Genomic DNA, 16,310 nt, shown 5'->3' on the forward strand with positions numbered 1-16,310 from the left:
AATTAATACATTTTAATGTAAACACTGACTACAGTTTTCTGCAAACTGATCGAACCTATAGTTTTTACAAAGTCCCCTTCTGCGTACATAATCAGCTCTCTGTCTTGAAGGAATTTGTCTCTCTCAGATCTTCCCGATTCCACTTGAGTGGCCGATGTTGTTTATCTTTGGCTCCTAAATACCTCGGCTTTGTGCCACTCAACACAGCTGGGCCTCCTACTCAGGTTGTTGTGGCAGGGAAGTACTGATGTCACACCCTCTCTGAAACCTCTAATTCATGGTGGTCAAAGTTGCTGATAAGACATTATGTTGCCTATGTAGCTGAGGAGGATGATTCTTTTTTAAAACAAGTCACTTTTGTGAAGATGGCAAACAGCTTTTTCATCCACTTTCTGCTGTCACGAGCCATGTTGTGACATGTGGCCATTCTACCCACCAAATCAAAATAGCCATCTACAGCAAACAGTCTCATGCATTTTCCTCTCCTTGTGGATGTTGCCCAACTTTGTGTATCAAGAATATTTCTCAGTAAGAATACCTCTCCAGCACTCGCTGGAAGGGAATCTAATTTGATTCTGCTGCTGTAGTGTATTTATTTTATATCATTCCCAAACCACTGAATACAGCTCTCGTAGGCCATATTATATCGCGGTATTCAACAGTTGCATGTAACGAACAATCATGCCCTGGATAGGTGTAACGTACCCAGGCTGGACTCGAACCCCCGACCTCTTGTTTGGCAGGCGAGGACTTAACCCTGCCACCACCGAGGACGGCAGAGTGCCAGACAGTCCAGCTAGCAATGTCTAGCTGAGTTTTAGTCATGACCTTGGTGGTATGATTAGGCCACCATTGGTAGACAAAAGACAGCTTTTATTTTCATTATTGCTCTCCATTTCTGTGCCTGGGGATAAGACTTGGAGCAGGCCTGGCAGAAATCAATGGGAGAAAGGAGGGTTGCAATTTTCCTGAAATCCCACACGCAAACCTGTTTGAGCATAGGTGTCTGAATTTATTTTCTACCACAATATTTAGGAACAAAGACTGCATATTGTCATTACCTGTATGATACAACGTCCAATGTTATTGAATTAGCACGGGAGAAAAATTGTTGGTTTTATTTTCAACTTCATCCAAATAGCCAAACTTATTACTGATTTGAAAATCATAGTAACTGTTATGGCCAATGCTCATATGATAGTACTAATAAGAGATCATTTCAATATCCTATATTTTGATATTTTTCCAGATATTTCTTGAATTTAATTATGCAATAACTCGTGGCTTTCCTTTTAATGGAGGTTGTGTTCTTTGTCACTATGTATATAGTTTGAGCATAATCAACTTTCAACTTACTTTATTCTCCATGCTTGAGATATTAAAAATAGATGATGCAGCTAATTTATCTTGACTTCATCTTTGATGCATGAAGGTAGAGTATGAGCAAATTGAACTAATTCGGGAGCCAACCCATCACAAAAGCTAGTTTCATATGGTGAAAACATGTTGGTTTTTCCTCGATATGGAGCTGAGAATGTTTGAGTAATTCTGCTCCATTTTCTATGTCCCTCTAATCACACCCTTACGTTACGTGGGGACAGGGGAGCATGGTAGCCTAGTGTGTAGGGTGCTTGGCTGTAGATTGAGGGGTCCTGGGTTCTAACCCTAATTGAAGTCTTTGAGACACCCACAAACAAAATCCCCAAAGTGTGAGGTGGCCCAGGGCAAGGAAGAGGCCTCCCTATCTTGAATGTATGATTAACTCATGCCTGTGGCTTAGTTTGAGGTGAGCTTTACTGTCACCTATCCAAACCAAGCTTTTGGCTGAATAACTGTGTGAGTGAGATAGTTTAAGGGATTTCGCGTACGTGTATGCAGACCCGGAACTAAGGCTGGGCAGAGGGGGCACGCAGCAGATTTCAGAGGGTGGCAAAATTTGCAGTTAATTTAAAATTTATTTACTTTTTTATTAAATTATTTGACAATAATTATTAATTTATGTATCATTAAATATTAATAAAACTTCTTAATTGGAAACATACGGTAGCTATGTAAATTTAACTACCGTATCTCAAAAAAGCAGATGTATTATATTTTAGTGGTGAGGGTAGGGGGATCAGGGAAGGGGGGCGGCAAACAGATATTTGCCCCCCCCCCCCTGTCAAAATCCTTGTTCCGGCCCTTTATGAATGAAGTATGGATGTGTGCGCACTTGTCAGCACGTTGACAATGTTGCATATGGTCAGCAGGTCACTCCTCTGGGTCAGGTATTTATATTTGTTTACTGGGAAAGGGGAAGAATAGGAGGGAACACTCAAAATTAAAAATTGGTTTTCGTTATATAAAACCAAAAAGATATGATTGAAAAACACACACGCCAAATTTTAGAGCTCAAAGTCGATTTTTAACCGAGATAAGTAGCTTTGAAAGTCCGCTAGGAGCTTCGGCCACGCCCACGGCGCGAGACGTATTTCTATTGGCTGACGCCGCGTGACGTGTGAACCTCATGAATGTCGCGAGAGTAATGCTTGAAGAAGCCGTAAACACACTGCGTTCGTGGAAATAGTGGCCAAAAGTTCATCGTCATGGCGAAACACAATGTTAATTTTGTTCTGGCAGATACCAGAAGTGTACTTACATTATTAACAGGGACTCTGGACAATTTTTCGTCTCAAAAAGAATCATTTCATTGAAATGAAACTTCTTAAGATGAAATGTTTACACTTTTGAAAGAGACAGTAATCACGGCAATTATCGTGGATGTTTTAATTTGTGGATTTACCATCATAAAATCCTTTACTTATTACTGGTTTTTAGTTTCCGGATGTAAATTGTGAAATAAATGAACAAATATGCTATAGCAATAGCTGTTTTCTTGCCCTCTGAAGGGAGGAAATTCGGGGTTCTCTCCGTTTCTTTTAGGATTAGCATTCACATTTCGTTGGAACAGCATTTTTTAAAGCAGAGGTCTCGCTTTGGTCCACCTATGTTCCTGATAAATGTTCAAGTCAGTTTCGTTCTATGAAAAATGGTAAACAATTGTCATCAAAATGAAAGAGTAACTCAGAGATGGGTATTTTTATATGAAAATATCCGTAAGTTCACTTATATTTACATCAGAGTTACAGTCAGTCACTTTCAAAAGTTTTAGGACAAAGTTTGTGGCACCATTTCCGCTTCTCAAGGAAATTTAGTATCCTATACTCCTTTCGTAGTTACCTGCTGCACTCCGCTGACATTACGCTTGTGATTCTATATACATGCACAGAAAGGGACAAATTATTTTATACTGCAAATTTATCATTCCCCTTCTATTTACGTAGGGTGTAATGATTATTTCGTGAGCATTTACTGCATACTTGCACCGGTTTTTACCGTTAGTGGTTAAAGTAATTATTATATGATTTTTGACATGTAATGGGTCGCCGAGGCGGTGGCCTAGTGAGCAACGCTTTGAGCTCGGGTAGTGAAGATTGAGGGGTCGGGATCCCGACAGTCGACTATCTCTCATAATTTTTTCAGCTCCTTTTCCTACTTATTAACAGGTTTTTTTATAATCGTAATTTCGCTGTATTTGATATTAAGCTTTTATTATTGCCGATGCGAAGTTTTAAAATTAAGAGTAAAATGGTGGATAAAATCCTGGCGTAAGCATTAACGTATAGTCTGAAGCCTGGCGAAAGGAGTCTCACATTATAATTTATTATTTGTCAATTATTCTTTTTCGATTAATGATAGTTCAAACTATTTGCTAGTATTCATTCAGTAAGTATTTGCCTCCGATTTCTCTGTTTTGTTGTAAGATTTGCAAAGTTATCCGTGTTTATTATTTACTATTTGTTCTTCTATTTATAGACCTGGCGGCACCGGGAGTCAAATGTGCTTATTTCTGTTTATTGTGAGTAATTCGATATCGCAGTGTTCCTGGAGTACAAATTTGAGATTATCGTGTATTAGTTTGTACTATTTGACACATCACCAGGTTAGCGTCGAAGACTCTTTCCGTTGCAGTGGTTGGCTTTTAATGCGCAAGATAGAAACAAAGAGTGAAAACCAGGGCAAATATGCAGTAAATGTACACGAAATAATCATTATATCCAACATAAATTGAAGCAGAATGATATATTTGCAATTAAAAATTAAAATTCCCCGTTGAGTGCGTATATATTTAAGCACATACGAAATGTTCGCGATGCTAGGTCAAAGACAACAAAAGGAGTAATGGAAACTAAATCTCTTTGAGAAGCAGAAGAGATTTACATTAAAATGGCCCTCACTCATTCTATAACAGCCTATTTCTGAAGGAATATGCAGTCTCCGTGCAGCGTCGCACCACCGCCTTCCCCGGTCTGGGTCGTTTGGCACCACAAAAAATACTTTTCTGGCATTTAACGAGAGGTAAATTTACATCTCGGCATACAAAAATATACATTAGGTTTCCTCCCACTCATTTAAAATTCTCCGTTTTATCTAGTATTTACTTATACTCGAAATAACGTATACGACAATGCACTCCTTATGCAAGCAATGCAGATATCATGAGGTTCACACGTCATCAACATGGCGTCGCCCGAGAAATACGTTTTTGGCGCGGAATTCAAGTTGAAACTTCAAACTGCTCTAGGGGCGAAATTATTCTGCGCTCAATGGTAAAATTTGGTGAGAGCCTTTCTTACACCCATTGCTATATAAATCAGACAAGATATTTGGTAGTGTAATCCCTTCTATTGTGTCACCCTATTGTATTCCGAAAAAACGCATAAAATGTTTGAAATTCAATTATTTCGGACCACCTATGGTCACTCGACTCAAATACTATCTAGCAGAAAGAAATTTTTTAAGAGGGTTGAGTTATATCCCTTGGAGACTTGGGGGATAAATTATGCAACATCAGGTTAGTCAGATCAGGACAGCACTCTTTCCCACGTTTATCAACTCATGGATAGTGGTATTTTCTATCCAAGAATAGCTTCATATTGTTACCCACATCTCAATGATCCCTAGTATGGGCGTGTATGCAGACTAGGATTCGTTAACGGTGGCCTCCTTCGCGGTTTGCCGGCTTTCATGCCGGTGGTCTCTTCGACGCGAATATATCACTGCCGCTTGAAAATTGAGTTCCATTCGTTAGGAAGTGCAAAAAGACTTGAAAAAAATTACAAGGAGGCTTAGCTTACAACTGTTGGGAGGTTCATGATGTTATTTTGATCAGACTAGGCGTCAGGACTGACAGTGTGTGGCAATTGTCAGTGTCTTCAGCGCAAAGGTCTACGATCTTATTGCCGGAGGAGGTAAGATTCTCAATCGTTATTATTTCCTTATTTTTCCTCCACATGGTTACATAGGCCGTTGAAAAAAATGTTTACTTACCGTCGTACTTCTGGCATCACGTGCCTTCAGAATGTTTGCTTAGCGAAAGACGCTTGGCCTTGCTGGCGAAGTATGTGTACGGCATCGAGGTCAGTTTCTTCGGTTTCCTCTCTTCATCCTATTTTTCTATAGACTGAATCGCTGGCGTTACAATAGTTTTAAATTGCAAATTTTATTTTTCTTTTGAATTTTTTTATTTTCCTCGGCGTGAGTGCATGTTTTTTCCACTGGCGTTACAACCCTAGTAACACAGCCTGTTGGCCCGATGCTGTTTTTTGGTAGGCCAACAGACTGTGTTACTAGGGAGTTGGGGTAATCGGGGCAATAAAGTCGAAAGATCTGTTTTCGCACGTCTTAAATGATGGAAAAAAACCTGCACTCCGCCCTTAATCCATTTGTTTCGACGTACAGGCTCACCATTGGTCAGTTGGCTGTAGTATCCTTAAAGGCCGTTTCACACGGGGCACGTACTTGCACAATCTGACGTGTGTACGAAGGCGCAGTCAAAACTGCGTCGTGTAAAGCGGTGAATTGCTAGAACACATGCGTGGACGTGAGATGACAAAATAGCCCCTGTTCGAATTTCGGTCATGCATTCGCGCAATTCCTCGCCATTTCAGAAATTAATGCTATTCTAACCTGCGCTATTCCGGGCCCCGGAACTTGGTCCCATGGTTGGTTGGAGACTGTGGCGACATGCATAACATTTCGGGTAGTATTACTCCAATTTGCACTCGTAAACACCCAAATATCCGATGGGGAGGAGGCCTTATTGCTGAATTGGTTAAACTCAGCATGGGGTCAGACGATTCTAACATGAGAATTGAGTTTTCTTCAGTGGAATTCACGCATATTTCCCCCCTCCCCAGTTCACCCCGCCCTCCTCCAAAACCACCGTTGGGGGAAATTTTATAAAAACAGAGTGCCAAGTAGAGGGTTATAAACTAATTTTAGCACTTTTCATGATAGAAAAAAAATTCATTTTTCAAAGTAATCCTTTGTCAATTCATGATTTTTCAAAACCTATGTTTTTCTTTTATGAAGGAAAGGAATTGTGAAGTAAAATCTGATGCTTTCCCGGCGATTATATTTGAAAAAGGCTATTCGGGCTTCCAGCCGGGTAGTCTCCTTCCATTCTGCCGACGTTTCGTAACACGAGTCGGGTTCCAACATCAGGGCTAATGGTGAGTGGATGAAGTTTGCCATCTAATATACTCTTCAATTGGTTGTAAGGTCTACCGTGATTGGCCGGGAGGCAGCCAATCTTATTATCCTAAGTGCCGGTTTCCATACATTACTTACAATAGGGTAGTTTCCTTCATCAAAGAAAACGAAATGCATTGATTGCGATTCGTTACCCACTATTAATGCATTCATAATATACAAATTATTTGGTTTTAGAAATCCCAGTTTAGACGAATGGCAATGGTCAATTTTAACCTCATTTGAAAAAGGGCAGATTGGCGCCCATGCGATTCCACTCCACGTGACTTCACAGGGACCTAGTTTCGCGAGGAGTAGATAGGAGTTTTACATTCTCTGAGATTACCAATGCATGCATGAGGCACAGAGCTCAGGGAAACATCTCTTAATAATCACACATTAAAAATATCTAAGTTCGGAAAGTTTCCTTCGTTTGATAGGGTAATAATAATCCTTATTTAAGCCAAGCGCTATCTGCTAGCAGCCTGCGCCTAGCGCCGCACATGTCCTCGCCCCAAGGTCACCTCACAAGCCGGCAGCGGGAACCAGAATGACGTCACACGGCGTTTTCCCAGCATTCATACTTAGCCGTCGCGTTTTCGCGGGCTTGAAAATTTTCAATTTTTATTTAATCGCTAAAAATAGATATCGTCATTTTAAAATCTAAAAGCGTGAAAAACGTACTCCAGGAGTAATAATCTTTCGATTTAGGCAATAAAAAAATAATAGGAAACCACCCTATTAGTGAATATCCGGCGTCACGGTTGAGGGTGTTACTTGTCAGCCGGATCTCGATGGATTCCTTTACCAGTCTTTCCCAGAATTTAGTCTCACGGCATAGAATTTTCACGTGGTCCCACTTCACCGGATCAATTGGTCGGATTCAATGGTGTCTCTTATGTTCTTTGATCCTGGTATTAATGGCTCTCCCTGTTTCCCCAACGTACACAGTTCTCCCCATTTCCACAACGATACAGTTTTCTGCACTTTGAAAATAGCATTATGTGCCGAAACTAGGTTGGTTGAAATAAAGAAGTGTGGAAATAGACTATTGATTTCATTATGTTAAAAATTGAGTTTCAGTTGCCGATGTCTTTGCTAAAGTGACCGTCCGAGATATGCGACATAGTCAATGTTTCAATGGGAAATTTTGGTGACCCTTGGCGGTCTTTCTCCTCGACCAACTTGTACTGGACTTCACAATCATTCTCCATTCCCTGCGGGCCGCATCCGTCGAGAATTTATCTAATCCGTGGACCAGAACGTCGTTTCATCCGTGTGATGAGATGGGCGTATTGTAGCTTCCACTGATAGAATACCAAGCGACCGAGTTTTCTCTTTATCTTTAAAAGATACGAGCTACGGTTCCTTACTCTCTCCTCTATTGTACTAGATAACGTACTCATAGGTTTCGTGCTTGCGACCTTTAGCCATTATTTAGCTGCTTATAGCCTTTCTTGAAACATGTTTAGAGGAATGTTGGAGTATCTTCCAACAAATTATTCTCACCGCTCATAGAAAAATAGTTCGAAACAATAATTCGTTGTGCATATGAATGCCATAAAATTACTCGTGGAAATAAAAAGGTATTTCATCGCTTTTTAAAATATTTTAACAAAATCAACTTTCATGGCTAGCGTTCAGGTATAATACACGGGAATAATGATAATCACCTCGGACATGATTGTTGATGACAGTGGCGTAACTATGGGGGAGGATGAGGGGATAGATTCCCCCCTAAAGTCTCGGAGTAATAGAAAAATAAAACTATTGTTTAGTTTTAACTTATAATTAACATGTAATAATAACTACATCTCCTTAAAGTTAAATTTTTAGTGCCAAAATGATGTAAAATGTACTTCCAGGCGTTTTATTTAATTTTTAATTTTCCCGAACCTGGGGGGGGGGGGGGGGTTGCGTCACCCCAGGCCATTCCATCCCCCCAGAGCATATACCTAGTTACGCCACTGGTTCGTGATGTTCCATTATTTTACGATTTGAATTACAGGAATTGGCGCTGCTTTATGCGCAAACCAATTTGAAATTAGACTACGAAATCATATACGAACGCCTGGCTTCCTTTTAACCATATATTTTCGGACTGAATCCTGTTTTAAATTTTATTGCATTAATATCCTGGCGTCGCAATCAGCAAGAAAACCCGGTATTGATTCGTAGTACATTTTCACTACACAAACTTTGTATCCATTCTCCGAAATATGTAGTAGCAGTGGCGCCGACCCCGTGGGACTTGAGGGGGCCCTAGCCCCCTCAAAATTCGTAATGGGTGTGAGGAAAAAATGTGTCAGGCTTGTCGATTTTCACCGTAGTATCCAGATATCGAGATTCGAGTTATCAGGATTCTAATTTTGATCATATGACTCTTCTAAAGTGTTTAAAAAACTTAAAACTCACTACTTATGAAATTTCCCGGGCAAGATCCCCGGTTTGGGCCCCCCAATATTTTTTGTTAGTCGACATCCCTGTGTAGTAGTGAAGACCAAGAGTTTTCATTGTCGTGTTGACTGCGGGTACATGGTCTTCGCTTGTAGCATTTAAGTCACTCTTACTGAAATGCATAGCCCTCTCCTCTCAACGTCCTATAAAATATTATATCATTCCCCGTTCTCTTCCATGCGACAGCTTAGCTTACTCTGGTTTCATAGCAGCATTGCCACCGCCAGTCAAGTTTACAGCCTACTTTCGATTTTTTTATTGCCAGCTTACGTATTTCCTATGCCACCGCTCCCATTTCTTCTTTTTGCCATTCACCCAGTTTATTTTCTTGTCCTCGTTCCAAAATCTTATTACCACCAATCCGTAGGCTTACAATATTCACGATGCAATCGATCTTTAGAACCTACAGGTACATTCTCAATAAAGATTGCTAAGGAGCTTTGAGCATGGAACGAAGTGTATGCATGAAAAAAAAAATCGGTAATGCTCTTCGAATTTTACTTCAGAGAGTAGCGTCCAAAAAGTATACGCTTCTCTTGCTACTCTTTCTCATTTTGCGTTTAAAAAGCAGAATATTTATGCTTGCTCTTACGACGATATTCACCCGAGTCAACGAAAAAATGTGTATTAATCCTGGAACACTTAAATTTCTTTTTATAAAAAAAACTGATGTTTTTTTTCCTCGGAGCAAGAGAATCGTTGCTGAAATAAAACTTGGTCACATTACCGGACTGGTTTTTAAGTTATTAGTAAATGAATGCAATAAATGAAGTCAACTCACTTCAGTTGCATTAGAAATTCTCTATGGACGGCTCAAATAGCTGGAAGATTTATAATTAAGAATATGGGGATTGAATTATCTCATTCTGGGTTCCCCGATGATGCTTGTTATCCTGGAATGGTGTTTTCTGTGAAGCCAAAATTTCTTCAAACGGAAATCGCGTAAGTTCTTTCTTTTTTACTGGGCAGCCGCGAGCATTCCTTCTTAACTAATCTCTTCTTAATACCCGTGAAGGAAATTCTTATTGGTAACCCTGCCATTTCCTGTAATGGTAACTCTCCTTGCGGGAGCTTATGTCTGCACCGCGGTGCCAATATCTAAGGAGAGCCAACTCTGATGCTGCCTAAACTGATGATTAATTAATTAATTATGTATTCATGGGCATAGTCCGTCAAAATAAAGAAATTCAATTCACAATTTTTGACGTAAATTCGGGTTCAATCCAGCTCATGGCCTATTATTTTCTTCTGGAATTATCGCCTTTCATGTGCAATTGTCGGTGACTTTGTAAAAGTACGCTGCTTGCAGGACTACCGTTACTTCCGTGAATGAGAAAAGAATTTCAGTCTTGGAAAAAGTGTTGAAAATATGTTATCGGAAGCATGTAAATTTACACTGCCAAATTTGTAATTAATTAATATAACTAATTTCCCTTTTAAAGATAATGGGTAGTATTACAATATACGATTTCAATTACTTTCAATGTTGCTCTTGTACATGATGCAATCTCTGTCAGTATTTTCTCAACCAGGGATTACTATTATGCGAAGCAAACATTTTAATTATTATTTTATGTCAATGCATACAAAATCTATACGTTAGGACGAGGTTGATGTAGCTGGAACTGCCAGTGCTTGTGATCAGCGCGTGCGCGTGGAATTCAAATTTTCACTTTAGATTACTTAAATATAACGGTTATTCGCTCGATCGTTTTTTATTGTAATTTTTACTTGTAATCTACCCCAAAGCCCGAGCTTTAAAATTAAAAATTACTATTTTAAAAATTTATCGATTACTTGTAAACATTAACAAAGATGCAGTTGTTAACTGTAATTCGATTACTTTTATTTCGTTAAGTCACATCGCTGAATATTTCCGACGCACGCTCTACTAGGTATGTTCCCTTAATCACGTTGTTCGGGAAGGAAGTGCAAGGATGTGCACTTTCACCCCCGTGACTCACGGAAATTTCTGGGAAATGATTGTGCAGAGTACTATTGCAATTTGAATAGAAACAGTGTATTTAGGAAATCAAAGCTTTAAAAAATTAGTGAAAACTGGAAAAATGTCATTTTTAACCCGTTATAACCCAATGTTCCTTCCAATCAGTATCAAAAATGTATGCTTTATCAGGTCTATTCGGGAAACATTCTCGTTTATTTACTCTTGTTCTTTTGCTCTGTAAATTTTAATGCTTAAATATGTAGCTGCTTCAGTAACTATGACTGAGAAGAAAATTTTCACTTTTTTAAAACGAGAAGTCTTCCTCTTTCTCTAATCCCCTATTGCTTTAAGGCTACTCCACCTTTCTAACTCCCTCCATTTCTGAGTGAGCCGCTTCACATCATTCATACTCGCAATCAGCCCGCGCCTGGCTGCCAGTCTCTCCATGTAACCTACCCACTCCAGCCTTAGCCGTCCTCTTCCTCGCCTTCCCTCCGGTCTCGCCTCCATCACCTCTCTCGGTTTACTATCCTCCTTCATCCTAACCAGGGATCCCGACTTACAAAAAATATTGGGGGGGCCCAAACCGGGGATCTTGCCCGGGAAATTTCATGAATACCTAGTGAATTTTAAGTTTTTTAAGCATTTTAGGAGTCATATGATCAAAATTAGAATCCTGATAACTCGAATCTCGATATCTGGATACTCCGGTGAAAATCGACAAGCCTGACACATTTTTTCCTCACACCCATACGAATTTTTGAGGGGGCTCGGGCCAGTGGCGCAGCGAGGGGGGGTTTTGGGGGATAAAACCCCCACCAGAGCTCAGAATTTTTTTTAAGTTTAATCCATTTTACTTCATTGGATTGATAACACTTATAGAATAGTGTAAGGTTTAATAAAATATCCCTCAGAAAGCTGTAAAATTCACCATTTTGAATCATTTATCTTAAAATTCCGCAATTTATTTACTTTTTATGATATTTCTTGGAGTTTAGGTCAATAAAAACCAAGTTATAGCCAACGTTACGATTTATTTAAAATCATCCTCAGGGCAATTTATTAATCTCGCACATACCGCTTATCCTGGTGGGTATTCCATACCCCCACACACCCCGGTATTAGTTGCACCTAAACCCTTCCCCCCCCCCCCCCCCCCCCCCCCCCCCGCCTTAATTCTGAGCTGCGCCCCTGGCTGGGGCCCCCACAGGCTCCATAGAGTCGGCGCCACTGACCCTAACCACGTGTCCATACCATGCTAGTGCTTTTCTTTCCATTGCTTCTATGAAAAGAAAATGAGAAGTCTTGAAATTTAATTTCTCCCAGAAGCAGGTCTGCGTTAGAAAGGTTTGAGAGAGAGAAACCGAATTGGCAATAAAACCCAGGGTAGCTATAAATGCACCCTCCTGACAATGTTTACCGGCTCCCATGTCCTGAATTCTGTACTGACCAAGCAGATATTTGGAAGGTCGATGACTTCGATCGCCTACCTGGAAAAATTACTTGTTACCATCCGTTCACATTGTATAGGAAGGCAGTTCAGTTTTGCCGTACCGGTTGGTCCTTACCTCAACCAGACATTTTACAATAATAATTTAATGGCGCATGTCTACCGTTGTCGTTTTTAATCTTTTTTGTATGAAGAGCAACCTCAAAACTAATGATTTTACATTATCACAATCACAGGGTATGCAAATTTATGCAGCGATAATAATTTTGCTATTTTGGATTTTTTTTTACAAACAAAATTGGTTATTTTGTTTGATTTTCTTTTCATTTTTTCTTTTTTAATAAGTAATTCGCTTGGCGAATTTAGTGAATCGTTTCTCTTTTTTGCATTTCTTTTTTATTGTCTCACAATTCCAAATAAAGCATTATTATTATTATTATTATTATTGGTAACGTATGCATTCAATAAGATTAAAATATTTGAAAGACTCATAGAAAAGTAATTTGTTGATGCAGTTTGTATGTAATTGGGATACGTGGATGATTACAAAAATAAATCGACTCATATATTGGGTCGTTCAGCCACGCAACGAGTGCTTCGCGCTTCCGCAGTGCCCAATAAATCGCTGCGTCACTTAACATCCGCCGAGAAAAATGTTTATGTCGACTCATAGAGAAAACGCCCAATCTAGGTCTTTTTTCCTCGTGTTTCGTATTCGAGGCAGGGCGTGCTGGCGGACGCAGCAGTGTTATCGTCCTTGGGAAGACAACTGATGCATGGTGTTCGTGAGACGCAGAACTGCGCCGCCTTCGGCAGCGGATACGGCATTTTTGCCCCACTGCGGGCAATTGTCTGCGCGGGCTGGTATCCTGTCTGAAAGGCAGAGGGATCGTGATGAGAGTAGCTTCCTCGTGGGGCGATGATGGCTCATTCGAAGCACCCGGTAACTATTTCAGACAGTCGTTCCATGAATTTTTCCGAATAATTCATTCCCAAGCAGCAATCAATATCAATACGAATAAAATAATGTTTTGGAATTAAAAATGTTTAACGCTACACGGTTATTGGCGAAGACGGAAGAATATCATCCTCGTCTTATAAGTGAATCCGTCGAGATAGCGATAAGGCCAAACAACTTCAATAGGAAGGATGGACATAACCTCAGCCGCACATGGAGAGGGTTCTTGGCCCAATCTAATGACCAACGGCTATGGCCTTCCGTGAAAATTCAAAATCGGGTCAAAAATGGGTTAACTAAACAAATATAAGCTCGGGACGAGAACGGTTTCCCTCCCATTCTCTTGAAAACGCTCCCAGTAGGAGGAGTGAAACGTCGAGTAAGAAAATGTTACCTACGCAGCAATAGGGTGGTTTCCTTCATCAAAGAAAACGAAAGGCATTGATTGCGATTCGTTACTCACCATTAGTGTATTCATAATACACAAATTATTTGGTTTTTGAAATACCGGTTTAGACGAATGGCAAGGGTCAAATTTTATCCTCATTTGAAAAAGGCCAGATTGGCGCCCATGCGATGCCACTCCACGTGACGTCACAGGGACCTAGTTTCTACACGAGAGGATAGGAGTTATACATCGTCTGAGGTTACCAATGCATGCATGAGGCACAGAGCTCAGGGAAACATGTCTTAATAATCACCTATTAAAACTGGCTAAGGTCGGAAAGTTTTCTTCGTTTGATAAGGTATTAATAAACCTTTTTTAAGCCAAGCGCTACCATTCAGCAAGGTACTCAGCTATCCGCTAGCATCCTGCGTCCTATCAGCGCTCAGAGCCTCGATCAAGGTCACTTCACAAGGAGAGAGGGGGAACCAGAAATGCGTCGCACGGACTTTCCTACTTACGCGTCGCGTTTTTGCGCGCTTGAAATTTTTCACTTTTCATTTAATCGCGAAAAATAGATATCGTCATTTAAAAATCTAAAAGCGCGAAATACATACTCCGGGAGTAATAATCTTTCGATTTAGGCAATAAAAAAATAATAAGAAACCACCCTATTCCCGAAAACAACCACCAACATCAATACGAATAGCAATATCCCAACAACATTGTCGGCGTTAACATATGACATACGCGCAATATCTATATAATGGATGAATAAAATAATACATTGTTTTTCCGCAGAATTTTCTCCAGTCATCTAGTAGAAGATGACGTTAACCGCCAAAACCATGGTTGTGTTTTAATAACAATAGGGTAGTTTCCTTCATCAAAGAAAACGAAATGCATTGATGCGATTCGTTACCCACTATTATTGTATTCATAATATACAAATTATTTAGTTTTAGAAATCCCAGTTTAGACGAATGTTAATGGTCAATTTTAACCTCGTTTGAAAAAGGCCAGATCGGCGGCCACGCGATGCCACTCCACGTGACGTCTCAGGGACCTAGATGCTATACGGGTATTCAGGAGTTTTACATCGTTAGAGATTACCAATGCATGAATGTGGCAGACAGTTCAGGAAACATCTCTTAATAATCACTTACTAAAATTGCCTATGGTCGGAAAGTTTCCTTCTTTTGATAGGGTATTAATAATCGTTATATAAGCCAAGCGCTATCTGCTAGCAGGGTACATATTTTGCTACGTGCTAGCAGCCTGCATCGTAGCGGCGCTCATAGCCTCGCACCAAGGTGGCCTCACGCAGCGGCATCCGGAACCAGAATGACATCACACGGGCTTTTCCCAGCATTCCTACTTTGCCGTCGCGTTTTCGCGCGCTTGAAATTTTTCACTTTAATTTAATCGCGAAAAATATATATCGTCATTTAAAAATCTACAAGTGTGAAATACGTACTCCAGGAGTAATAATCTTTCGATTTTGGCAATAAAAAAGAAAAAGGAAACCCCCCTATTCTGTGGAAAAACAAAGTTTAATTTTATTCATCCAAAATGTTCATCAAATTCCACAAAGTGTCACGACACTTTGCCGACATGTCGCCGGAAACCATCGACTATATCTATATTAGTCCAATTAACGTTGCAAGGATATCTGTCAAATATCCAAAGGATCCGCCAAACAGCGTTGCAGTGATGTCCAACAGTGGACATGGAGATCCATATTTCCGCATGTCTTAGATACTTCTTCACAACATCTAATTTATATGAGATTTTAGAGTAGTAATTTCGTTCGGGGAGGGGTCCAAAACCAGGGGAGAAATTTTTTGAAAAATCCGTCCTCGTTCCCTTGTGATTTTTGTTTATATTTTTGTGGATTTGGTAATCTCTATCGCATCCGTAATGATACGTGGATGGTATCTCTTCTCTTTTGCAATAACTTTTTGCGTTGTCATAGTCAACATTGTGAGTGTATTCTGTGCATGTTGGGGAGGAATACTTACCCCCTGCTATACACCCTAGAGATGGCTCACAGGGCATCATGTATATCTAAGAAAGCTTCTGAATTATTTGATAGTTGTAGTGATGCAGAAGAGATCAACTAGTACGCTATAAGGTCGTTATATAGTCCGCCTGGCGCGATACACTTGAAAACACACATTATGATGAATCAGGCAGTCGCGCACTCCAGCTTATTCAATGAAAAATGAGTCTACTTTTAACACGAAATACATTTCCCCTTACGCTGTCGAACTTTGTTTCTTTTACGGCTCGTATTTTCACAACTAAGTCGTGCGTCGGAATGTATTTGCATTCCTTGAAATTTTTTACTTGTGCCTAATAATGGGCTAGTTGAGGAGAATACGTATTGAAAGCTATCGAAGTCATTAACTGAAATTCTAGAAATCTTGAATCACTAGAAACGCTTTGATGGTCAACCTGAAGGAAAGGTAATCACAAAACAATAAATAGGAATAATTTCCTCGAAATACAGAGACTAAAAAAGTTTTAATAGGAAAGGGAA

The sequence above is a fragment of the Ischnura elegans genome, chromosome 9 (genome assembly GCF_921293095.1).
Source record: "Ischnura elegans chromosome 9, ioIscEleg1.1, whole genome shotgun sequence".
In the NCBI taxonomy this organism is placed as follows: Eukaryota; Metazoa; Arthropoda; class Insecta; order Odonata; family Coenagrionidae; genus Ischnura; species Ischnura elegans.